We start from the raw sequence: 21,454 nt of genomic DNA, 5'->3' as shown, positions 1-21,454 counted from the left end.
AGGCCGTGATGCCACTTTTTGGAAGACGGCTCTCATGTAATCTGCAAGCAAGTTTCTATAGTGTAGTGGTTATCACGTTCGCCTTACACGCGAAAGGTCCCCTGTTCGAAACCGGGTGGAAACAAGCCGAGCGAAATTTTGTGTCTGCCCGTTTGAAAAATTTCTCCGGCTCCAGTCCGTGATGCCACTTTTTGAAAGACAGATCTCATGCAACGGTTTGGCAAGTTTCTATAGTGTAGTGGTTATCACATTCGCCTTACACGCGAAAGGTCCCTGGTTCGAATCCGGGTGGAAACATGTCACATGTGATTCTCTGTCGGCCCGTTTGAAAAATTTGTCTCCGGCTCCAGTCCGTGAAGTCACTCTTTGGAAGACGGCTCTCAGGTTTCCATAGTGTAGTGGTTATCACGTTCGCCTCACACGCGAAAGGTCACCGGTTGAAACAAGCTATTTTGAACCTTTTTGTCAGCACATTTGAAAAATCTCTCTCTGGCGCCAGTCCGCGATGCTACTTTTTGCAATACGGCTCTCATTCAACAGTCAGACACGTTTCCATAGTGTAGCGGTTATCACGTTCGCCTAACACGCGAAAGGTCCCCGGTTCGAAACCGGGTGGAAACAAGCTGTATGAACCTTTTCGTCAGCCCATTTGAAAAAAATTCTCCGGCTCCAGTCCGTGATGCCACTTTTTGAAAGACGGCTCTCATTCCATAGTCATGCAAGTTTCCATAGTGTAGTGGTTATCACGTTCGCCTCACACGCGAAAGGTCCCCGGTTCGAAACCGGGTGGAAACAAGCTGTTTTGAACCGTTTTGTCAGCACATTTGAAAAAAATTCTCCGGCTCCAGTCCGTGATGCCACTTTTTGAAAGCCAGCTCTCGCACAACAGTTCCAAAAGTATAACTCTCCCCGTCGGGGAATCGAACCCCGGTCTTGCGCGTGACAGGCGGAGATACTGTCCACTATACTAACGAGGAGCTCTTCTTCGTCACAAGTGCCCAGTGGAAGTGGCAGATATCCAGCAGGTAAAGGGACACTGACACTGTCATACCAAAGAGTTCTCCAGTGTAGTTCACATTCGCCTAACACGCAAGAGTAAAAACGGCCCGGCGCCAGTCCGTGATGCCACTCTTTGCAAGATAGCTCACCAAGCGTGACCAGGGCAGTTTCCATAGAGTAGTGGTTATCACGTTCGCCTCACACGCAAAAGGTCCCCGGTTTGAAACCGGTTGGAATCAAGCTAGTTCGAACCTTTTTGGCAGCACATTTGAAAAATTTCATCTCCGTTGCCAGTCCGCGATGCCACTTTTTGCAATACGGCTCTCATTCGACAGTCAGACGAGTTTCCATAGTGTAGCGGTTATCACGTTCGCCTAACACGCGAAAGGTCCCCGGTTCGAAACCGGGTGGAAACAAGCTGTGTGAACCTTTTCGTCAGCCCATTTGAAAAAAATTCTCCGGCTCCAGTCCGTGATGCCGCTTTTTGAAAGACGGCTCTCATTCAATAGTCATGCAAGTTTCCATAGTGTAGTGGTTATCACGTTCGCCTCACACGCGAAAGGTCCCCGGTTCGAAACCGGGTGGAAACAACCTGTTTTGAACCTTTTTGTCAGCACATTTGAAAAAAATTCTCCGGCTCCAGTCCGTGATGCCACTTTTTGAAAGCCAGCTCTCGCACAACAGTTCCAAAAGTATAACTCTCCCCGTCGGGGAATCGAACTCCGGTCTTCCGCGTGACAGGCGGAGATACTGTCCACTATACTAACGAGGAGCTCTTCTTCACCGCAAGTGCCCAGTGCAAGTGGCAGATATCCAGCAGGTAAAGGTACACTGACACTGTCATACCAACGAGTTCCCCAGTGTAGTTCACATTCGCCTAACACGCAAGAGTAAAAACGACCCGGCGCCAGTCCGTGGTGCCACTCTTTGCAAGATAGCTCACCAAGCGTGGCCAGGGCAGTTTCCATAGAGTAGCTGTTATCACGTTCGCCTCACACGCGAAAGGTCCCCGGTTCGAAACCGGTCGGAATCAAGCTAGTTCGAACCTTTTTGTCAGCACATTTGAAAAATTTCATCTCCGGTGCCAGTCCGCGATGCCACTTTTTGCAATACGGCTCTCATTTGACAGTCAGACGAGTTTCCATAGTGTAGTGGTTATCACGTTCGCCTAACACGCGAAAGGTCCCCGGTTCGAAACCGGGTGGAAACAAGCTGTATGAACCTTTTCGTCAGCCCATTTGAAAAAAATTCTCCGGCTCCAGTCCGTGGTGCCACTTTTTGAAAGACGGCTCCCATTCAGTAGTCATGCAAGTTTCCATAGTGTAGTGGTTATCACGTTCGCCTCACACGCGGAAGGTCCCCGGTTCGAAACCGGGTGGAAACAACCTATTTCGAACCGTTTTGTCAGCACATTTGAAAAATTTCATCTCCGGTGCCAGTCCGCGATGCCACTTTTTGCAATACGGCTCTCATTCGACAGTCAGACAAATTTCCATAGTGTAGTGGTTATCACGCTTGCCTAACATACGAAAGGTCCCCGTTTCGGAACCAGGTGGAAACCCGCCGTATGAACCTCTTCGTCGGCCAATTTGAAAACTTTCTCCGGCTCCAGTCCGTGATGCCACTTTTTGAAAGACAGCTCTCACACCATAGTCATGCAAGTTTCCATAGTGTAGTGGTTATCACGTTCGCCTCACACGCGAAAGGTCCCCGGTTCGAAACCGGGTGGAAACAAGCTATTTTGAACCTTTTTGTTAGCGCATTTGAAAAATTCGTCTCTGGCGCCAGTCCGTGATGCCACTTTTTGGAAGACGGCACTCGTGAGACAGTCGGGACACTGTCCATGGTGTAGTGGTTATCACGTTCCCCTCACACGCCAAAGGTCCCCGGGTGGAAACAAGCCTGAATAGCACTGTTGATTGCTTATTTTGGGCGTTGTGTAGCTATTTTATTTCAGTTAGCAGAGCTCTGAACGTTAATAAATGAGAAGTAGAGTGCCAAAACCAACATCCTTTTTGTCCTGTTATGATACAAATGGATTAACTTTCATTTCGAATCGTAAAAGTCCTGTGGCGACCGGTAAGTGGCAACGGGGGCAGGATTGTGAAGTCTGGAAGCCCCTAGTCACAAGTTGGCACATCAGGCGGTGGATGTTAGATGATCGTTGGGCTCTTGGACCGAGGCAGAAGAGCTCTTCGGTAGCTGCATCCACGACTGAGCAGCCCCTTTTAGGATCCACTCTGCTCACCCCTGTGGGGGAAGGGGCTAGAAAAGGTGCCCTAAACATAGCCTGCCTCAAACCTCCCGACTGGATTACCGCGTTCAGAGGGATCGCCAATATGCGGTCGAAAACACAGAAACATGAATTTTGGAGCATGGAATGTGCGCACACTAATGGACAGTGTAACCAGTGATAGGCCGGAGAGGAGAACCGCCATCATTGCCAGGGAACTGAGAAGATGCCGGATTGACATAGCTGCTCTTTCAGAAACCCGACGGGCAGAGGAAGGTCATCTGAAGGAGGAAAAGGGTGGATACACTTTCTTCTGGAAAGGAAAGGCCACAGATGAGCCTAGGATCCATGGGGTTGGTTTTGCCATCAAGAACCAACTGATCAGTCAGCTCTCTGAACTCCCTGTGGGAATCAGTGAGCGCCTGATGACACTCCGTCTGGTGCTGGCCAACAACCAGACGGCAACAGTTCTTAGTGCTTATGCACTTATCCTCATTTCCGATGAGGACAAAAAAGAGGCTTTCTATGCCTGTCTGGATGAGGTATTGTCAAAAATCCCCAAGGAGGACAAGATTGGGGGATTTCAATGCCAGAGTGGGCCGTGACCACCACCTCTGGAAGGGCACCATTGGAAAGGAAGGCATTGGAAACATTAACTCCAACGGGGTTTGGCTTCTTAGCAAATGTGCTCAATACGACCTTATCATCACCAATACCATCTTTCGCCAGAAGAACAAACTCAAGGGCTCATGGAGACACCCTCGCTCTAAACAATGGCATCGTATTGATTATGTCATCGTCAGAGCCAGGGATCAGCGCGACGTGAGCATCGCAAAAGCCATGATGGATTCAGAGGCCTGCTGGACAGATCACCGCCTGATACGATCCACGATGTCCATCAGACTCAAGAGGAAGAGGAGACTGCAAAAGACTAAACCTTGAGACCCTGAATAAAACTGCCGCCCTGCAGCTGTTTCAGGCCTCTCTTGGAGAAAGCCTCAATCAGGAATACCCTGAGGACATTGAAGAACACTGGAGCCTGCTCAAGTCTTCCATCCTCGACACCTGCAGTGCCACTCTCGGGTACAAGGCCAGAAAGCATCAGGGCTGGTTTGATGAGAACGACACAGAGATAGAACAGCTCATCTCCAAGAAAAGGGAAACCTTTCGTGTCCGGCAAAATGACATCACCTGCACAGCAAAGAGACAGGCTCACTCCAGAGCCAAGGCTGACGTCCAGAGCCGGGTGAGACAGATTAAAAACTCTTGGTGGACAGAAAGGGCACTGGAAATCCAGAGTTTGGCAGACTCTGGTGACACCAGAGGCTTTTTCAGTGCTACCAAGGCTGTCTACGGCCCAAGCCATCGCGGCCAAAACGCCCTGCGCTCTAAAGACGGGCAGGAGCTGTTGAAGGACAATGAGTCCATAAACAACCGGTGGAGAGAGCACTTTCAGGAACTCCTCAACCGTGACAGCACAACTCAGTCAGATTTCCTCAGTCACATCCCTCAGAGTCCCATCAGGGAAGACATGGGTGAACCTCCCACTTTAGCAGAGGTCCAAGATGCCATCAGGAGCCTGAAGAACAACAAGGCCTCTGGGCCAGATGGGATCCCAGCTGAGGTCCTAAAGGAAGGTGGACTAGAGCTCCAGCGCCACCTCCATTCCCTCTTTCTGAAGGTCTGGGAAAAAGAAGTACTCCCCTCGGAGCACAGGGATGCTCTGGTAGTGACCATTTTCAAGAAAGGGGACAAAGCGGAATGTGGAAACTATAGGGGCATCTCGCTCCTTTCAACAGTTGGCAAAGTACTTGCTCGTGTTCTTGCCAACCGCCTACCGCCACTGTCTGAGGAAGTTCTCCCAGAATCGCAGTGCGGTTTTCGCCCAGCTAGAGGCACTGCAGACATGATTTTTACAGCACGCCAACTCCAGGAGAAATGCCGTGAGCATAAACAGCCTTTGTTCATGGCTTTCATAGACCTGACAAAGGCCTTTGACTCGGTGGATCGCCAGGCCCTATGGAGCATCCTTCTGAGCTATGGTTGCCCGGATAAATACGTCAGAATACTGCGTTTATTACATCACGGAATGACAGCCACAGTGCTCAACAACAGCTCCTTGACTGAGCCTTTCACTGTAGAGACAGGGGTCAAACAGGGATGCATCATTGCACCCACCCTGTTCTCTGTCTTTAACCTGGTGATCCCGAAAGGGGGATCCTTCCATCTGTGGTCCCTTCTCAAGGTTTCTCATTTTCCCCTGGCAGGGGTTTTTTGAGTTTTTCCTTGCCCTTTTGGGAGCTTAAGATCAGGGGATGCTTTGAGAATAATTGTCAATTTTGGCTATGTGAAGCCCTTTGAGACTGTTTGTGATTTAGGGCTATACAAATAAACTTGACTTGACTTGACTTGACTTGACTTGACTTGACTTGACTTGACTTGACTTGACTTGACTTGACTTGACTTGTCTTCACTGCCGCCATACTCCACCTCATCAACGAAGAACTACCACACGGAATCCCAATTTGGTACAGAACTGATGGCAGGCTCTTAGACCTTAACAGGTTCAAAGCCAAAACCAAGATCAGACCACTTTTTGCAATACGACTCTCATTCAACAGTCAGACAAATTTCCATAGTGTAGTGGTTATCACGTTTGCCTAACATGCGAAAGGTCCCCGTTTCGGAGCCGGGTGGAAACCCGCCGTATGAACCTCTTCGTCAGCCCATTTGAAAATTTTCTCCGGCTCCGGTCCGGGCCACTTTATCTCGGCAGAGCAGCGTGGATGGCAAAGAGATGGCTTTACCACTGGTGGGCGAGCAAGGCTGCAAAATAACAACCTCGCTGTCGGTTCCCCCAACCTCAAAAGCAGCCTACGAAAGATCATTGGGCCAGCACCAGCCTCTGGCACGACGCAGCACCGTGCCCACCGAGCAGGAGTGCGCCAACGTCGGGCATCCCAGTCTGAGAGACACCATGCACAAGCGGCGACTGGGGAACGACCACTACGACTCAGACTCCCAGCTCTACTCCGACTCCGTCATGCTGGACTCCCCCAAGGTGCCAATGGAGCGACGGAAAATGAACACCTCCCCTCTGGCCATACTGACCAGCTCCAGAGAGTCCCTGGACAGCAACACCAGCACGTCCTCACCCAGCACCGTCCGCCGGCGTCCGCCAGGCCTCTTGGAGAGGAGAGGCTCTGGCACCCTGCTTCTTGATCACATCTCCCACACAAGGCCGGGCCACCTGCCCCCTCTCAATGTCAACCCCAACCCTCCCATTCCTGACATTGGCGCCAGTAGCAAGACTTTGGCCAGCGGTATTCGATCCTTAGCTCCAGTAGCACCTAGCACACCAAAGAGAGGTGGACCCAAGTGCAAGAAGAAGCTTGTGAGAAGACATTCTATGCAAGTGGAGCAGATGAAGCAGCTGTCTGACTTTGAGGAGCTTGCTCATCAGTGACTAAGGGTGTTTATGCAGCATTTTTAGTGTCTACTGCCTACATTGTCAGCAAGTGCATCCATGAGTTCAGTGGTGTAGACTCACAGGCGTATAGATGTTGAATAACAAACTGGAAAAAGTTCCAATTGAGCAATATAGATAGATTTCCTCCTTGTGCCGCTTCCCACCTTGAGGATTCTCTTTGGACACCATGTCTGCTTTAAATGTATTACCGTTTTGAATGTAAATGACAATGACAAGTTATGACACACACACACACACACACACACACACACACACACACAAGAGATCTCGTGACGTAACATGCAGGGACAATTCTTGATCCCTTTGTAGCCAGCAGGCCGCTAGGGTGCACTTTGTCCATATGTAATTAGCATTAACGATGGGCTTACTTTGGAGTCGAGATGTAGCGTTGGGTTACAAGTTTGATTTTGTAGCAAAATTGTGCAAAGTGCCTTCAAGATTGATTGAAGATTGGGGTGGAAAGAATCGCTATACATTTGATGTATTAAAAACAATTTGTAACAAAAAAGGTGTAACCAAAATGTGTCTCATTTCATCAAAACCGTTGGCCTCACATGGAGTGAATAATGTGTCTTTAAAAAAAGCAGGTGGTGTGCTATTAAATGAACACTTTGAGATTTCTCTGAAATGTAGTGCGATATAACTTACTCCACTACGCGGCGCGGCCAGTTCTAGTGACAAGTTGGCTTCTTTGACTTCCTCGTTAGTATAGTGGACAGTATCTCCGCCTGTCACGCGGAAGACCGGGGTTCGATTCCCCGACGGGGAGTAATTTTCTTCATGTGAACTAGCGTCGGGTATGTTGTCTACCAAAGTGTGTTAACGTGTTTGCAGCAAAGTTATTATGTACCAACTGCAGTGGTTTTTGTGTGACAGTTTGTGTTAACTGCAGGCAGTGGAATTCCACCCCATTAACTGAATTATAAATTCATTATTTAATTAGTTTGCTCATTTGTTACTACATGTTCACAACAGAAATGGTGCCTCGTCGGAATTGAAGTGAACTATGATGTTGGTAGATTTGGAGTTTGGAGAGCACACTGCACAGAGCTGGTTGAGACTTCACAAATATATCTGCAACTAACACAATTGTATAGGCTTTTCATATAAAAATTTGAATAACTATGTTTACAGGTCCTCTCTATTTTAGCTCTTTAAAAAGACGGCTTGGGTGACCCTGACAGGAGTGCGAGACTCCGGCCGACATAGTCTCGGGGTTATGGAGACGCACAAAGTGTCTCACCACAATAAAGTGGTGATCCCGTCGAGACACAAGCACACACACGCATTCATTTACTCCAAACGTATAGCTCTCCCCGTCGGGGAATCGAACCCCGGTCTTCCGCGTGACAGGCGGAGATACTGTCCACTATACTAACGAGGAGCTCTTCTTCGTCACAAGTGCCCAGTGGAAGTGGCAGATATCCAGCAGGTAAAGGTACACTGACACTGTCATACCAACGAGTTCTCCAGTGTAGTTCACATTCGCCTAACACGCAAGAGTAAAAACGGCCCGGCGCCAGTCCGTGATGCCACTCTTTGCAAGATAGCTCGCCGAGTGTGACCAGGGCAGTTTCCATAGAGTAGTGGTTATCACGTTCGCCTCACACGCGGAAGGTACCCGGTTCGGAATCGGGTGGAAACAAACCGGCCGTACCTTTTTGTGAGCCCATGTGAAGCTGTCTCCGGCGACAGGCCGTGATGCCACTTTTTGGAAGACGGCTCTCATGTAATCTGCAAGCAAGTTTCTATAGTGTAGTGGTTATCACGTTCGCCTTACACGCGAAAGGTCCCCGGTTCGAAACCGGGTGGAAACAAGCCGAGCGAAATTTTGTGTCTGCCCGTTTGAAAAATTTCTCCGGCTCCAGTCCGTGATGCCACTTTTTGAAAGACAGATCTCATGCAACGGTTTGGCAAGTTTCTATAGTGTAGTGGTTATCACATTCGCCTTACACGCGAAAGGTCCCTGGTTCGAATCCGGGTGGAAACATGTCACATGTGATTCTCTGTCGGCCCGTTTGAAAAATTTGTCTCCGGCTCCAGTCCGTGAAGTCACTCTTTGGAAGACGGCTCTCAGGTTTCCATAGTGTAGTGGTTATCACGTTCGCCTCACACGCGAAAGGTCACCGGTTGAAACAAGCTATTTTGAACCTTTTTGTCAGCACATTTGAAAAATCTCTCTCTGGCGCCAGTCCGCGATGCTACTTTTTGCAATACGGCTCTCATTCAACAGTCAGACAAGTTTCCATAGTGTAGCGGTTATCACGTTCGCCTAACACGCGAAAGGTCCCCGGTTCGAAACCGGGTGGAAACAAGCTGTATGAACCTTTTCGTCAGCCCATTTGAAAAAAATTCTCCGGCTCCAGTCCGTGATGCCACTTTTTGAAAGACGGCTCTCATTCCATAGTCATGCAAGTTTCCATAGTGTAGTGGTTATCACGTTCGCCTCACACGCGAAAGGTCCCCGGTTCGAAACCGGGTGGAAACAAGCTGTTTTGAACCGTTTTGTCAGCACATTTGAAAAAAATTCTCCGGCTCCAGTCCGTGATGCCACTTTTTGAAAGCCAGCTCTCGCACAACAGTTCCAAAAGTATAACTCTCCCCGTCGGGGAATCGAACCCCGGTCTTCCGCGTGACAGGCGGAGATACTGTCCACTATACTAACGAGGAGCTCTTCTTCGTCACAAGTGCCCAGTGGAAGTGGCAGATATCCAGCAGGTAAAGGTACACTGACACTGTCATACCAAAGAGTTCTCCAGTGTAGTTCACATTCGCCTAACACGCAAGAGTAAAAACGGCCCGGCGCCAGTCCGTGATGCCACTCTTTGCAAGATAGCTCACCAAGCGTGACCAGGGCAGTTTCCATAGAGTAGTGGTTATCACGTTCGCCTCACACGCAAAAGGTCCCCGGTTTGAAACCGGTTGGAATCAAGCTAGTTCGAACCTTTTTGGCAGCACATTTGAAAAATTTCATCTCCGTTGCCAGTCCGCGATGCCACTTTTTGCAATACGGCTCTCATTCGACAGTCAGACGAGTTTCCATAGTGTAGCGGTTATCACGTTCGCCTAACACGCGAAAGGTCCCCGGTTCGAAACCGGGTGGAAACAAGCTGTGTGAACCTTTTCGTCAGCCCATTTGAAAAAAATTCTCCGGCTCCAGTCCGTGATGCCGCTTTTTGAAAGACGGCTCTCATTCAATAGTCATGCAAGTTTCCATAGTGTAGTGGTTATCACGTTCGCCTCACACGCGAAAGGTCCCCGGTTCGAAACCGGGTGGAAACAACCTGTTTTGAACCTTTTTGTCAGCACATTTGAAAAAAATTCTCCGGCTCCAGTCCGTGATGCCACTTTTTGAAAGCCAGCTCTCGCACAACAGTTCCAAAAGTATAACTCTCCCCGTCGGGGAATCGAACCCCGGTCTTCCGCGTGACAGGCGGAGATACTGTCCACTATACTAACGAGGAGCTCTTCTTCACCGCAAGTGCCCAGTGCAAGTGGCAGATATCCAGCAGGTAAAGGTACACTGACACTGTCATACCAACGAGTTCCCCAGTGTAGTTCACATTCGCCTAACACGCAAGAGTAAAAACGACCCGGCGCCAGTCCGTGGTGCCACTCTTTGCAAGATAGCTCACCAAGCGTGGCCAGGGCAGTTTCCATAGAGTAGCTGTTATCACGTTCGCCTCACACGCGAAAGGTCCCCGGTTCGAAACCGGTCGGAATCAAGCTAGTTCGAACCTTTTTGTCAGCACATTTGAAAAATTTCATCTCCGGTGCCAGTCCGCGATGCCACTTTTTGCAATACGGCTCTCATTTGACAGTCAGACGAGTTTCCATAGTGTAGTGGTTATCACGTTCGCCTAACACGCGAAAGGTCCCCGGTTCGAAACCGGGTGGAAACAAGCTGTATGAACCTTTTCGTCAGCCCATTTGAAAAAAATTCTCCGGCTCCAGTCCGTGGTGCCACTTTTTGAAAGACGGCTCCCATTCAGTAGTCATGCAAGTTTCCATAGTGTAGTGGTTATCACGTTCGCCTCACACGCGGAAGGTCCCCGGTTCGAAACCGGGTGGAAACAACCTATTTCGAACCGTTTTGTCAGCACATTTGAAAAATTTCATCTCCGGTGCCAGTCCGCGATGCCACTTTTTGCAATACGGCTCTCATTCGACAGTCAGACAAATTTCCATAGTGTAGTGGTTATCACGCTTGCCTAACATACGAAAGGTCCCCGTTTCGGAACCAGGTGGAAACCCGCCGTATGAACCTCTTCGTCGGCCAATTTGAAAACTTTCTCCGGCTCCAGTCCGTGATGCCACTTTTTGAAAGACAGCTCTCACACCATAGTCATGCAAGTTTCCATAGTGTAGTGGTTATCACGTTCGCCTCACACGCGAAAGGTCCCCGGTTCGAAACCGGGTGGAAACAAGCTATTTTGAACCTTTTTGTTAGCGCATTTGAAAAATTCGTCTCTGGCGCCAGTCCGTGATGCCACTTTTTGGAAGACGGCACTCGTGAGACAGTCGGGACACTGTCCATGGTGTAGTGGTTATCACGTTCCCCTCACACGCCAAAGGTCCCCGGGTGGAAACAAGCCTGAATAGCACTGTTGATTGCTTATTTTGGGCGTTGTGTAGCTATTTTATTTCAGTTAGCAGAGCTCTGAACGTTAATAAATGAGAAGTAGAGTGCCAAAACCAACATCCTTTTTGTCCTGTTATGATACAAATGGATTAACTTTCATTTCGAATCGTAAAAGTCCTGTGGCGACCGGTAAGTGGCAACGGGGGCAGGATTGTGAAGTCTGGAAGCCCCTAGTCACAAGTTGGCACATCAGGCGGTGGATGTTAGATGATCGTTGGGCTCTTGGACCGAGGCAGAAGAGCTCTTCGGTAGCTGCATCCACGACTGAGCAGCCCCTTTTAGGATCCACTCTGCTCACCCCTGTGGGGGAAGGGGCTAGAAAAGGTGCCCTAAACATAGCCTGCCTCAAACCTCCCGACTGGATTACCGCGTTCAGAGGGATCGCCAATATGCGGTCGAAAACACAGAAACATGAATTTTGGAGCATGGAATGTGCGCACACTAATGGACAGTGTAACCAGTGATAGGCCGGAGAGGAGAACCGCCATCATTGCCAGGGAACTGAGAAGATGCCGGATTGACATAGCTGCTCTTTCAGAAACCCGACGGGCAGAGGAAGGTCATCTGAAGGAGGAAAAGGGTGGATACACTTTCTTCTGGAAAGGAAAGGCCACAGATGAGCCTAGGATCCATGGGGTTGGTTTTGCCATCAAGAACCAACTGATCAGTCAGCTCTCTGAACTCCCTGTGGGAATCAGTGAGCGCCTGATGACACTCCGTCTGGTGCTGGCCAACAACCAGACGGCAACAGTTCTTAGTGCTTATGCACTTATCCTCATTTCCGATGAGGACAAAAAAGAGGCTTTCTATGCCTGTCTGGATGAGGTATTGTCAAAAATCCCCAAGGAGGACAAGATTGGGGGATTTCAATGCCAGAGTGGGCCGTGACCACCACCTCTGGAAGGGCACCATTGGAAAGGAAGGCATTGGAAACATTAACTCCAACGGGGTTTGGCTTCTTAGCAAATGTGCTCAATACGACCTTATCATCACCAATACCATCTTTCGCCAGAAGAACAAACTCAAGGGCTCATGGAGACACCCTCGCTCTAAACAATGGCATCGTATTGATTATGTCATCGTCAGAGCCAGGGATCAGCGCGACGTGAGCATCGCAAAAGCCATGATGGATTCAGAGGCCTGCTGGACAGATCACCGCCTGATACGATCCACGATGTCCATCAGACTCAAGAGGAAGAGGAGACTGCAAAAGACTAAACCTTGAGACCCTGAATAAAACTGCCGCCCTGCAGCTGTTTCAGGCCTCTCTTGGAGAAAGCCTCAATCAGGAATACCCTGAGGACATTGAAGAACACTGGAGCCTGCTCAAGTCTTCCATCCTCGACACCTGCAGTGCCACTCTCGGGTACAAGGCCAGAAAGCATCAGGGCTGGTTTGATGAGAACGACACAGAGATAGAACAGCTCATCTCCAAGAAAAGGGAAACCTTTCGTGTCCGGCAAAATGACATCACCTGCACAGCAAAGAGACAGGCTCACTCCAGAGCCAAGGCTGACGTCCAGAGCCGGGTGAGACAGATTAAAAACTCTTGGTGGACAGAAAGGGCACTGGAAATCCAGAGTTTGGCAGACTCTGGTGACACCAGAGGCTTTTTCAGTGCTACCAAGGCTGTCTACGGCCCAAGCCATCGCGGCCAAAACGCCCTGCGCTCTAAAGACGGGCAGGAGCTGTTGAAGGACAATGAGTCCATAAACAACCGGTGGAGAGAGCACTTTCAGGAACTCCTCAACCGTGACAGCACAACTCAGTCAGATTTCCTCAGTCACATCCCTCAGAGTCCCATCAGGGAAGACATGGGTGAACCTCCCACTTTAGCAGAGGTCCAAGATGCCATCAGGAGCCTGAAGAACAACAAGGCCTCTGGGCCAGATGGGATCCCAGCTGAGGTCCTAAAGGAAGGTGGACTAGAGCTCCAGCGCCACCTCCATTCCCTCTTTCTGAAGGTCTGGGAAAAAGAAGTACTCCCCTCGGAGCACAGGGATGCTCTGGTAGTGACCATTTTCAAGAAAGGGGACAAAGCGGAATGTGGAAACTATAGGGGCATCTCGCTCCTTTCAACAGTTGGCAAAGTACTTGCTCGTGTTCTTGCCAACCGCCTACCGCCACTGTCTGAGGAAGTTCTCCCAGAATCGCAGTGCGGTTTTCGCCCAGCTAGAGGCACTGCAGACATGATTTTTACAGCACGCCAACTCCAGGAGAAATGCCGTGAGCATAAACAGCCTTTGTTCATGGCTTTCATAGACCTGACAAAGGCCTTTGACTCGGTGGATCGCCAGGCCCTATGGAGCATCCTTCTGAGCTATGGTTGCCCGGATAAATACGTCAGAATACTGCGTTTATTACATCACGGAATGACAGCCACAGTGCTCAACAACAGCTCCTTGACTGAGCCTTTCACTGTAGAGACAGGGGTCAAACAGGGATGCATCATTGCACCCACCCTGTTCTCTGTCTTTAACCTGGTGATCCCGAAAGGGGGATCCTTCCATCTGTGGTCCCTTCTCAAGGTTTCTCATTTTCCCCTGGCAGGGGTTTTTTGAGTTTTTCCTTGCCCTTTTGGGAGCTTAAGATCAGGGGATGCTTTGAGAATAATTGTCAATTTTGGCTATGTGAAGCCCTTTGAGACTGTTTGTGATTTAGGGCTATACAAATAAACTTGACTTGACTTGACTTGACTTGACTTGACTTGACTTGACTTGTCTTCACTGCCGCCATACTCCACCTCATCAACGAAGAACTACCACACGGAATCCCAATTTGGTACAGAACTGATGGCAGGCTCTTAGACCTTAACAGGTTCAAAGCCAAAACCAAGATCAGACCACTTTTTGCAATACGACTCTCATTCAACAGTCAGACAAATTTCCATAGTGTAGTGGTTATCACGTTTGCCTAACATGCGAAAGGTCCCCGTTTCGGAGCCGGGTGGAAACCCGCCGTATGAACCTCTTCGTCAGCCCATTTGAAAATTTTCTCCGGCTCCGGTCCGGGCCACTTTATCTCGGCAGAGCAGCGTGGATGGCAAAGAGATGGCTTTACCACTGGTGGGCGAGCAAGGCTGCAAAATAACAACCTCGCTGTCGGTTCCCCCAACCTCAAAAGCAGCCTACGAAAGATCATTGGGCCAGCACCAGCCTCTGGCACGACGCAGCACCGTGCCCACCGAGCAGGAGTGCGCCAACGTCGGGCATCCCAGTCTGAGAGACACCATGCACAAGCGGCGACTGGGGAACGACCACTACGACTCAGACTCCCAGCTCTACTCCGACTCCGTCATGCTGGACTCCCCCAAGGTGCCAATGGAGCGACGGAAAATGAACACCTCCCCTCTGGCCATACTGACCAGCTCCAGAGAGTCCCTGGACAGCAACACCAGCACGTCCTCACCCAGCACCGTCCGCCGGCGTCCGCCAGGCCTCTTGGAGAGGAGAGGCTCTGGCACCCTGCTTCTTGATCACATCTCCCACACAAGGCCGGGCCACCTGCCCCCTCTCAATGTCAACCCCAACCCTCCCATTCCTGACATTGGCGCCAGTAGCAAGACTTTGGCCAGCGGTATTCGATCCTTAGCTCCAGTAGCACCTAGCACACCAAAGAGAGGTGGACCCAAGTGCAAGAAGAAGCTTGTGAGAAGACATTCTATGCAAGTGGAGCAGATGAAGCAGCTGTCTGACTTTGAGGAGCTTGCTCATCAGTGACTAAGGGTGTTTATGCAGCATTTTTAGTGTCTACTGCCTACATTGTCAGCAAGTGCATCCATGAGTTCAGTGGTGTAGACTCACAGGCGTATAGATGTTGAATAACAAACTGGAAAAAGTTCCAATTGAGCAATATAGATAGATTTCCTCCTTGTGCCGCTTCCCACCTTGAGGATTCTCTTTGGACACCATGTCTGCTTTAAATGTATTACCGTTTTGAATGTAAATGACAATGACAAGTTATGACACACACACACACACACACACACACACACACACACACACAAGAGATCTCGTGACGTAACATGCAGGGACAATTCTTGATCCCTTTGTAGCCAGCAGGCCGCTAGGGTGCACTTTGTCCATATGTAATTAGCATTAACGATGGGCTTACTTTGGAGTCGAGATGTAGCGTTGGGTTACAAGTTTGATTTTGTAGCAAAATTGTGCAAAGTGCCTTCAAGATTGATTGAAGATTGGGGTGGAAAGAATCGCTATACATTTGATGTATTAAAAACAATTTGTAACAAAAAAGGTGTAACCAAAATGTGTCTCATTTCATCAAAACCGTTGGCCTCACATGGAGTGAATAATGTGTCTTTAAAAAAAGCAGGTGGTGTGCTATTAAATGAACACTTTGAGATTTCTCTGAAATGTAGTGCGATATAACTTACTCCACTACGCGGCGCGGCCAGTTCTAGTGACAAGTTGGCTTCTTTGACTTCCTCGTTAGTATAGTGGACAGTATCTCCGCCTGTCACGCGGAAGACCGGGGTTCGATTCCCCGACGGGGAGTAATTTTCTTCATGTGAACTAGCGTCGGGTATGTTGTCTACCAAAGTGTGTTAACGTGTTTGCAGCAAAGTTATTATGTACCAACTGCAGTGGTTTTTGTGTGACAGTTTGTGTTAACTGCAGGCAGTGGAATTCCACCCCATTAACTGAATTATAAATTCATTATTTAATTAGTTTGCTCATTTGTTACTACATGTTCACAACAGAAATGGTGCCTCGTCGGAATTGAAGTGAACTATGATGTTGGTAGATTTGGAGTTTGGAGAGCACACTGCACAGAGCTGGTTGAGACTTCACAAATATATCTGCAACTAACACAATTGTATAGGCTTTTCATATAAAAATTTGAATAACTATGTTTACAGGTCCTCTCTATTTTAGCTCTTTAAAAAGACGGCTTGGGTGACCCTGACAGGAGTGCGAGACTCCGGCCGACATAGTCTCGGGGTTATGGAGACGCACAAAGTGTCTCACCACAATAAAGTGGTGATCCCGTCGAGACACAAGCACACACACGCATTCATTTACTCCAAACGTATAGCTCTCCCCGTCGGGGAATCGAACCCCGGTCTTCCGCGTGACAGGCGGAGATACTGTCCACTATACTAACGAGGAGCTCTTCTTCGTCACAAGTGCCCAGTGGAAGTGGCAGATATCCAGCAGGTAAAGGTACACTGACACTGTCATACCAACGAGTTCTCCAGTGTACGTAGTTCACATTCGCCTAACACGCAAGAGTAAAAACGGCCCGGCGCCAGTCCGTGATGCCACTCTTTGCAAGATAGCTCGCCGAGTGTGACCAGGGCAGTTTCCATAGAGTAGTGGTTATCACGTTCGCCTCACACGCGGAAGGTACCCGGTTCGGAATCGGGTGGAAACAAACCGGCCGTACCTTTTTGTGAGCCCATGTGAAGCTGTCTCCGGCGACAGGCCGTGATGCCACTTTTTGGAAGACGGCTCTCATGTAATCTGCAAGCAAGTTTCTATAGTGTAGTGGTTATCACGTTCGCCTTACACGCGAAAGGTCCCCTGTTCGAAACCGGGTGGAAACAAGCCGAGCGAAATTTTGTGTCTGCCCGTTTGAAAAATTTCTCCGGCTCCAGTCCGTGATGCCACTTTTTGAAAGACAGATCTCATGCAACGGTTTGGCAAGTTTCTATAGTGTAGTGGTTATCACATTCGCCTTACACGCGAAAGGTCCCTGGTTCGAATCCGGGTGGAAACATGTCACATGTGATTCTCTGTCGGCCCGTTTGAAAAATTTGTCTCCGGCTCCAGTCCGTGAAGTCACTCTTTGGAAGACGGCTCTCAGGTTTCCATAGTGTAGTGGTTATCACGTTCGCCTCACACGCGAAAGGTCACCGGTTGAAACAAGCTATTTTGAACCTTTTTGTCAGCACATTTGAAAAATCTCTCTCTGGCGCCAGTCCGCGATGCTACTTTTTGCAATACGGCTCTCATTCAACAGTCAGACAAGTTTCCATAGTGTAGCGGTTATCACGTTCGCCTAACACGCGAAAGGTCCCCGGTTCGAAACCGGGTGGAAACAAGCTGTATGAACCTTTTCGTCAGCCCATTTGAAAAAAATTCTCCGGCTCCAGTCCGTGATGCCACTTTTTGAAAGACGGCTCTCATTCCATAGTCATGCAAGTTTCCATAGTGTAGTGGTTATCACGTTCGCCTCACACGCGAAAGGTCCCCGGTTCGAAACCGGGTGGAAACAAGCTGTTTTGAACCGTTTTGTCAGCACATTTGAAAAAAATTCTCCGGCTCCAGTCCGTGATGCCACTTTTTGAAAGCCAGCTCTCGCACAACAGTTCCAAAAGTATAACTCTCCCCGTCGGGGAATCGAACCCCGGTCTTCCGCGTGACAGGCGGAGATACTGTCCACTATACTAACGAGGAGCTCTTCTTCGTCACAAGTGCCCAGTGGAAGTGGCAGATATCCAGCAGGTAAAGGTACACTGACACTGTCATACCAAAGAGTTCTCCAGTGTAGTTCACATTCGCCTAACACGCAAGAGTAAAAACGGCCCGGCGCCAGTCCGTGATGCCACTCTTTGCAAGATAGCTCACCAAGCGTGACCAGGGCAGTTTCCATAGAGTAGTGGTTATCACGTTCGCCTCACACGCAAAAGGTCCCCGGTTTGAAACCGGTTGGAATCAAGCTAGTTCGAACCTTTTTGGCAGCACATTTGAAAAATTTCATCTCCGTTGCCAGTCCGCGATGCCACTTTTTGCAATACGGCTCTCATTCGACAGTCAGACGAGTTTCCATAGTGTAGCGGTTATCACGTTCGCCTAACACGCGAAAGGTCCCCGGTTCGAAACCGGGTGGAAACAAGCTGTGTGAACCTTTTCGTCAGCCCATTTGAAAAAAATTCTCCGGCTCCAGTCCGTGATGCCGCTTTTTGAAAGACGGCTCTCATTCAATAGTCATGCAAGTTTCCATAGTGTAGTGGTTATCCCGTTCGCCTCACACGCGAAAGGTCCCCGGTTCGAAACCGGGTGGAAACAACCTGTTTTGAACCTTTTTGTCAGCACATTTGAAAAAAATTCTCCGGCTCCAGTCCGTGATGCCACTTTTTGAAAGCCAGCTCTCGCACAACAGTTCCAAAAGTATAACTCTCCCCGTCGGGGAATCGAACCCCGGTCTTCCGCGTGACAGGCGGAGATACTGTCCACTATACTAACGAGGAGCTCTTCTTCACCGCAAGTGCCCAGTGCAAGTGGCAGATATCCAGCAGGTAAAGGTACACTGACACTGTCATACCAACGAGTTCCCCAGTGTAGTTCACATTCGCCTAACACGCAAGAGTAAAAACGACCCGGCGCCAGTCCGTGGTGCCACTCTTTGCAAGATAGCTCACCAAGCGTGGCCAGGGCAGTTTCCATAGAGTAGCTGTTATCACGTTCGCCTCACACGCGAAAGGTCCCCGGTTCGAAACCGGTCGGAATCAAGCTAGTTCGAACCTTTTTGTCAGCACATTTGAAAAATTTCATCTCCGGTGCCAGTCCGCGATGCCACTTTTTGCAATACGGCTCTCATTTGACAGTCAGACGAGTTTCCATAGTGTAGTGGTTATCACGTTCGCCTAACACGCGAAAGGTCCCCGGTTCGAAACCGGGTGGAAACAAGCTGTATGAACCTTTTCGTCAGCCCATTTGAAAAAAATTCTCCGGCTCCAGTCCGTGGTGCCACTTTTTGAAAGACGGCTCCCATTCAGTAGTCATGCAAGTTTCCATAGTGTAGTGGTTATCACGTTCGCCTCACACGCGAAAGGTCCCCGGTTCGAAACCGGGTGGAAACAACCTATTTCGAACCGTTTTGTCAGCACATTTGAAAAATTTCATCTCCGGTGCCAGTCCGCGATGCCACTTTTTGCAATACGGCTCTCATTCGACAGTCAGACAAATTTCCATAGTGTAGTGGTTATCACGCTTGCCTAACATACGAAAGGTCCCCGTTTCGGAACCAGGTGGAAACCCGCCGTATGAACCTCTTCGTCGGCCAATTTGAAAACTTTCTCCGGCTCCAGTCCGTGATGCCACTTTTTGAAAGACAGCTCTCACACCATAGTCATGCAAGTTTCCATAGTGTAGTGGTTATCACGTTCGCCTCACACGCGAAAGGTCCCCGGTTCGAAACCGGGTGGAAACAAGCTATTTTGAACCTTTTTGTTAGCGCATTTGAAAAATTCGTCTCTGGCGCCAGTCCGTGATGCCACTTTTTGGAAGACGGCACTCGTGAGACAGTCGGGACACTGTCCATGGTGTAGTGGTTATCACGTTCCCCTCACACGCCAAAGGTCCCCGGGTGGAAACAAGCCTGAATAGCACTGTTGATTGCTTATTTTGGGCGTTGTGTAGCTATTTTATTTCAGTTAGCAGAGCTCTGAACGTTAATAAATGAGAAGTAGAGTGCCAAAACCAACATCCTTTTTGTCCTGTTATGATACAAATGGATTAACTTTCATTTCGAATCGTAAAAGTCCTGTGGCGACCGGTAAGTGGCAACGGGGGCAGGATTGTGAAGTCTGGAAGCCCCTAGTCACAAGTTGGCACATCAGGCGGTGGATGTTAGATGATCGTTGGGCTCTTGGACCGAGGCAGAAGAGCTCTTCGGTAGCTGCATCCACGACTGAGCAGCCCCTTTTAGGATCCACTCTGCTCACCCCTGTGGGGGAAGGGGCTAGAAAAGGTGCCCTAAACATAGCCTGCCTCAAACCTCCCGACTGGATTACCGCGTTCAGAGGGATCGCCAATATGCGGTCGAAAACACAGAAACATGAATTTTGGAGCATGGAATGTGCGCACACTAATGGACAGTGTAACCAGTGATAGGCCGGAGAGGAGAACCGCCATCATTGCCAGGGAACTGAGAAGATGCCGGATTGACATAGCTGCTCTTTCAGAAACCCGACGGGCAGAGGAAGGTCATCTGAAGGAGGAAAAGGGTGGATACACTTTCTTCTGGAAAGGAAAGGCCACAGATGAGCCTAGGATCCATGGGGTTGGTTTTGCCATCAAGAACCAACTGATCAGTCAGCTCTCTGAACTCCCTGTGGGAATCAGTGAGCGCCTGATGACACTCCGTCTGGTGCTGGCCAACAACCAGACGGCAACAGTTCTTAGTGCTTATGCACTTATCCTCATTTCCGATGAGGACAAAAAAGAGGCTTTCTATGCCTGTCTGGATGAGGTATTGTCAAAAATCCCCAAGGAGGACAAGATTGGGGGATTTCAATGCCAGAGTGGGCCGTGACCACCACCTCTGGAAGGGCACCATTGGAAAGGAAGGCATTGGAAACATTAACTCCAACGGGGTTTGGCTTCTTAGCAAATGTGCTCAATACGACCTTATCATCACCAATACCATCTTTCGCCAGAAGAACAAACTCAAGGGCTCATGGAGACACCCTCGCTCTAAACAATGGCATCGTATTGATTATGTCATCGTCAGAGCCAGGGATCAGCGCGACGTGAGCATCGCAAAAGCCATGATGGATTCAGAGGCCTGCTGGACAGATCACCGCCTGATACGATCCACGATGTCCATCAGACTCAAGAGGAAGAGGAGACTGCAAAAGACTAAACCTTGAGACCCTGAATAAAACTGCCGCCCTGCAGCTGTTTCAGGCCTCTCTTGGAGAAAGCCTCAATCAGGAATACCCTGAGGACATTGAAGAACACTGGAGCCTGCTCAAGTCTTCCATCCTCGACACCTGCAGTGCCACTCTCGGGTACAAGGCCAGAAAGCATCAGGGCTGGTTTGATGAGAACGACACAGAGATAGAACAGCTCATCTCCAAGAAAAGGGAAACCTTTCGTGTCCGGCAAAATGACATCACCTGCACAGCAAAGAGACAGGCTCACTCCAGAGCCAAGGCTGACGTCCAGAGCCGGGTGAGACAGATTAAAAACTCTTGGTGGACAGAAAGGGCACTGGAAATCCAGAGTTTGGCAGACTCTGGTGACACCAGAGGCTTTTTCAGTGCTACCAAGGCTGTCTACGGCCCAAGCCATCGCGGCCAAAACGCCCTGCGCTCTAAAGACGGGCAGGAGCTGTTGAAGGA

At 49.5% G+C, this 21,454-nt stretch overlaps 36 non-coding genes across 36 annotated transcripts; 29 read left to right on the top strand and 7 right to left on the bottom strand.

The window, feature by feature from the left end:
• The first annotated feature begins 51 nt into the window (after nt 1–51).
• Nucleotides 52–124, top strand: trnav-uac (transfer RNA valine (anticodon UAC)). The gene has a single exon. It is a non-coding gene; the product is annotated as a tRNA-Val (tRNA).
• Nucleotides 125–224: 100 nt separating this feature from the next.
• On the top strand, nt 225–297 carry trnav-uac (transfer RNA valine (anticodon UAC)). Its single transcript has one exon. It is a non-coding gene; the product is annotated as a tRNA-Val (tRNA).
• Nucleotides 298–548: 251 nt separating this feature from the next.
• trnav-aac (transfer RNA valine (anticodon AAC)) lies at nt 549–621 on the top strand. The gene has a single exon. It is a non-coding gene; the product is annotated as a tRNA-Val (tRNA).
• Nucleotides 622–722: 101 nt separating this feature from the next.
• On the top strand, nt 723–795 carry trnav-cac (transfer RNA valine (anticodon CAC)). Its single transcript has one exon. It is a non-coding gene; the product is annotated as a tRNA-Val (tRNA).
• A 547-nt stretch (nt 796–1,342) lies between these two features.
• Nucleotides 1,343–1,415, top strand: trnav-aac (transfer RNA valine (anticodon AAC)). Its single transcript has one exon. It is a non-coding gene; the product is annotated as a tRNA-Val (tRNA).
• Nucleotides 1,416–1,516: 101 nt separating this feature from the next.
• trnav-cac (transfer RNA valine (anticodon CAC)) lies at nt 1,517–1,589 on the top strand. The gene has a single exon. It is a non-coding gene; the product is annotated as a tRNA-Val (tRNA).
• Nucleotides 1,590–1,699: 110 nt separating this feature from the next.
• trnad-guc (transfer RNA aspartic acid (anticodon GUC)) lies at nt 1,700–1,771 on the bottom strand. The gene has a single exon. It is a non-coding gene; the product is annotated as a tRNA-Asp (tRNA).
• A 365-nt stretch (nt 1,772–2,136) lies between these two features.
• Nucleotides 2,137–2,209, top strand: trnav-aac (transfer RNA valine (anticodon AAC)). The gene has a single exon. It is a non-coding gene; the product is annotated as a tRNA-Val (tRNA).
• Nucleotides 2,210–2,310: 101 nt separating this feature from the next.
• Nucleotides 2,311–2,383, top strand: trnav-cac (transfer RNA valine (anticodon CAC)). The gene has a single exon. It is a non-coding gene; the product is annotated as a tRNA-Val (tRNA).
• Nucleotides 2,384–2,660: 277 nt separating this feature from the next.
• trnav-cac (transfer RNA valine (anticodon CAC)) lies at nt 2,661–2,733 on the top strand. The gene has a single exon. It is a non-coding gene; the product is annotated as a tRNA-Val (tRNA).
• Nucleotides 2,734–7,419: 4,686 nt separating this feature from the next.
• trnad-guc (transfer RNA aspartic acid (anticodon GUC)) lies at nt 7,420–7,491 on the top strand. Its single transcript has one exon. It is a non-coding gene; the product is annotated as a tRNA-Asp (tRNA).
• Nucleotides 7,492–8,034: 543 nt separating this feature from the next.
• trnad-guc (transfer RNA aspartic acid (anticodon GUC)) lies at nt 8,035–8,106 on the bottom strand. Its single transcript has one exon. It is a non-coding gene; the product is annotated as a tRNA-Asp (tRNA).
• A 360-nt stretch (nt 8,107–8,466) lies between these two features.
• On the top strand, nt 8,467–8,539 carry trnav-uac (transfer RNA valine (anticodon UAC)). Its single transcript has one exon. It is a non-coding gene; the product is annotated as a tRNA-Val (tRNA).
• A 100-nt stretch (nt 8,540–8,639) lies between these two features.
• On the top strand, nt 8,640–8,712 carry trnav-uac (transfer RNA valine (anticodon UAC)). The gene has a single exon. It is a non-coding gene; the product is annotated as a tRNA-Val (tRNA).
• A 251-nt stretch (nt 8,713–8,963) lies between these two features.
• Nucleotides 8,964–9,036, top strand: trnav-aac (transfer RNA valine (anticodon AAC)). The gene has a single exon. It is a non-coding gene; the product is annotated as a tRNA-Val (tRNA).
• Nucleotides 9,037–9,137: 101 nt separating this feature from the next.
• trnav-cac (transfer RNA valine (anticodon CAC)) lies at nt 9,138–9,210 on the top strand. The gene has a single exon. It is a non-coding gene; the product is annotated as a tRNA-Val (tRNA).
• A 110-nt stretch (nt 9,211–9,320) lies between these two features.
• trnad-guc (transfer RNA aspartic acid (anticodon GUC)) lies at nt 9,321–9,392 on the bottom strand. Its single transcript has one exon. It is a non-coding gene; the product is annotated as a tRNA-Asp (tRNA).
• Nucleotides 9,393–9,757: 365 nt separating this feature from the next.
• On the top strand, nt 9,758–9,830 carry trnav-aac (transfer RNA valine (anticodon AAC)). The gene has a single exon. It is a non-coding gene; the product is annotated as a tRNA-Val (tRNA).
• A 101-nt stretch (nt 9,831–9,931) lies between these two features.
• On the top strand, nt 9,932–10,004 carry trnav-cac (transfer RNA valine (anticodon CAC)). Its single transcript has one exon. It is a non-coding gene; the product is annotated as a tRNA-Val (tRNA).
• Nucleotides 10,005–10,114: 110 nt separating this feature from the next.
• On the bottom strand, nt 10,115–10,186 carry trnad-guc (transfer RNA aspartic acid (anticodon GUC)). Its single transcript has one exon. It is a non-coding gene; the product is annotated as a tRNA-Asp (tRNA).
• Nucleotides 10,187–10,551: 365 nt separating this feature from the next.
• On the top strand, nt 10,552–10,624 carry trnav-aac (transfer RNA valine (anticodon AAC)). The gene has a single exon. It is a non-coding gene; the product is annotated as a tRNA-Val (tRNA).
• Nucleotides 10,625–10,725: 101 nt separating this feature from the next.
• trnav-cac (transfer RNA valine (anticodon CAC)) lies at nt 10,726–10,798 on the top strand. Its single transcript has one exon. It is a non-coding gene; the product is annotated as a tRNA-Val (tRNA).
• Nucleotides 10,799–11,075: 277 nt separating this feature from the next.
• trnav-cac (transfer RNA valine (anticodon CAC)) lies at nt 11,076–11,148 on the top strand. Its single transcript has one exon. It is a non-coding gene; the product is annotated as a tRNA-Val (tRNA).
• Nucleotides 11,149–15,806: 4,658 nt separating this feature from the next.
• trnad-guc (transfer RNA aspartic acid (anticodon GUC)) lies at nt 15,807–15,878 on the top strand. The gene has a single exon. It is a non-coding gene; the product is annotated as a tRNA-Asp (tRNA).
• Nucleotides 15,879–16,421: 543 nt separating this feature from the next.
• trnad-guc (transfer RNA aspartic acid (anticodon GUC)) lies at nt 16,422–16,493 on the bottom strand. The gene has a single exon. It is a non-coding gene; the product is annotated as a tRNA-Asp (tRNA).
• A 364-nt stretch (nt 16,494–16,857) lies between these two features.
• trnav-uac (transfer RNA valine (anticodon UAC)) lies at nt 16,858–16,930 on the top strand. The gene has a single exon. It is a non-coding gene; the product is annotated as a tRNA-Val (tRNA).
• A 100-nt stretch (nt 16,931–17,030) lies between these two features.
• trnav-uac (transfer RNA valine (anticodon UAC)) lies at nt 17,031–17,103 on the top strand. Its single transcript has one exon. It is a non-coding gene; the product is annotated as a tRNA-Val (tRNA).
• Nucleotides 17,104–17,354: 251 nt separating this feature from the next.
• On the top strand, nt 17,355–17,427 carry trnav-aac (transfer RNA valine (anticodon AAC)). Its single transcript has one exon. It is a non-coding gene; the product is annotated as a tRNA-Val (tRNA).
• A 101-nt stretch (nt 17,428–17,528) lies between these two features.
• On the top strand, nt 17,529–17,601 carry trnav-cac (transfer RNA valine (anticodon CAC)). The gene has a single exon. It is a non-coding gene; the product is annotated as a tRNA-Val (tRNA).
• Nucleotides 17,602–17,711: 110 nt separating this feature from the next.
• On the bottom strand, nt 17,712–17,783 carry trnad-guc (transfer RNA aspartic acid (anticodon GUC)). Its single transcript has one exon. It is a non-coding gene; the product is annotated as a tRNA-Asp (tRNA).
• A 365-nt stretch (nt 17,784–18,148) lies between these two features.
• Nucleotides 18,149–18,221, top strand: trnav-aac (transfer RNA valine (anticodon AAC)). The gene has a single exon. It is a non-coding gene; the product is annotated as a tRNA-Val (tRNA).
• Nucleotides 18,222–18,322: 101 nt separating this feature from the next.
• trnav-cac (transfer RNA valine (anticodon CAC)) lies at nt 18,323–18,395 on the top strand. The gene has a single exon. It is a non-coding gene; the product is annotated as a tRNA-Val (tRNA).
• Nucleotides 18,396–18,505: 110 nt separating this feature from the next.
• On the bottom strand, nt 18,506–18,577 carry trnad-guc (transfer RNA aspartic acid (anticodon GUC)). The gene has a single exon. It is a non-coding gene; the product is annotated as a tRNA-Asp (tRNA).
• Nucleotides 18,578–18,942: 365 nt separating this feature from the next.
• Nucleotides 18,943–19,015, top strand: trnav-aac (transfer RNA valine (anticodon AAC)). The gene has a single exon. It is a non-coding gene; the product is annotated as a tRNA-Val (tRNA).
• Nucleotides 19,016–19,116: 101 nt separating this feature from the next.
• trnav-cac (transfer RNA valine (anticodon CAC)) lies at nt 19,117–19,189 on the top strand. The gene has a single exon. It is a non-coding gene; the product is annotated as a tRNA-Val (tRNA).
• Nucleotides 19,190–19,466: 277 nt separating this feature from the next.
• On the top strand, nt 19,467–19,539 carry trnav-cac (transfer RNA valine (anticodon CAC)). Its single transcript has one exon. It is a non-coding gene; the product is annotated as a tRNA-Val (tRNA).
• The last annotated feature ends 1,915 nt before the right edge of the window (nt 19,540–21,454 follow it).

The sequence above is a fragment of the Syngnathus scovelli genome, chromosome 6, assembly GCF_024217435.2.
Source record: "Syngnathus scovelli strain Florida chromosome 6, RoL_Ssco_1.2, whole genome shotgun sequence".
Taxonomy (NCBI): Eukaryota; Metazoa; Chordata; class Actinopteri; order Syngnathiformes; family Syngnathidae; genus Syngnathus; species Syngnathus scovelli.
This window is presented reverse-complemented; position numbering and strand designations above follow the sequence as displayed.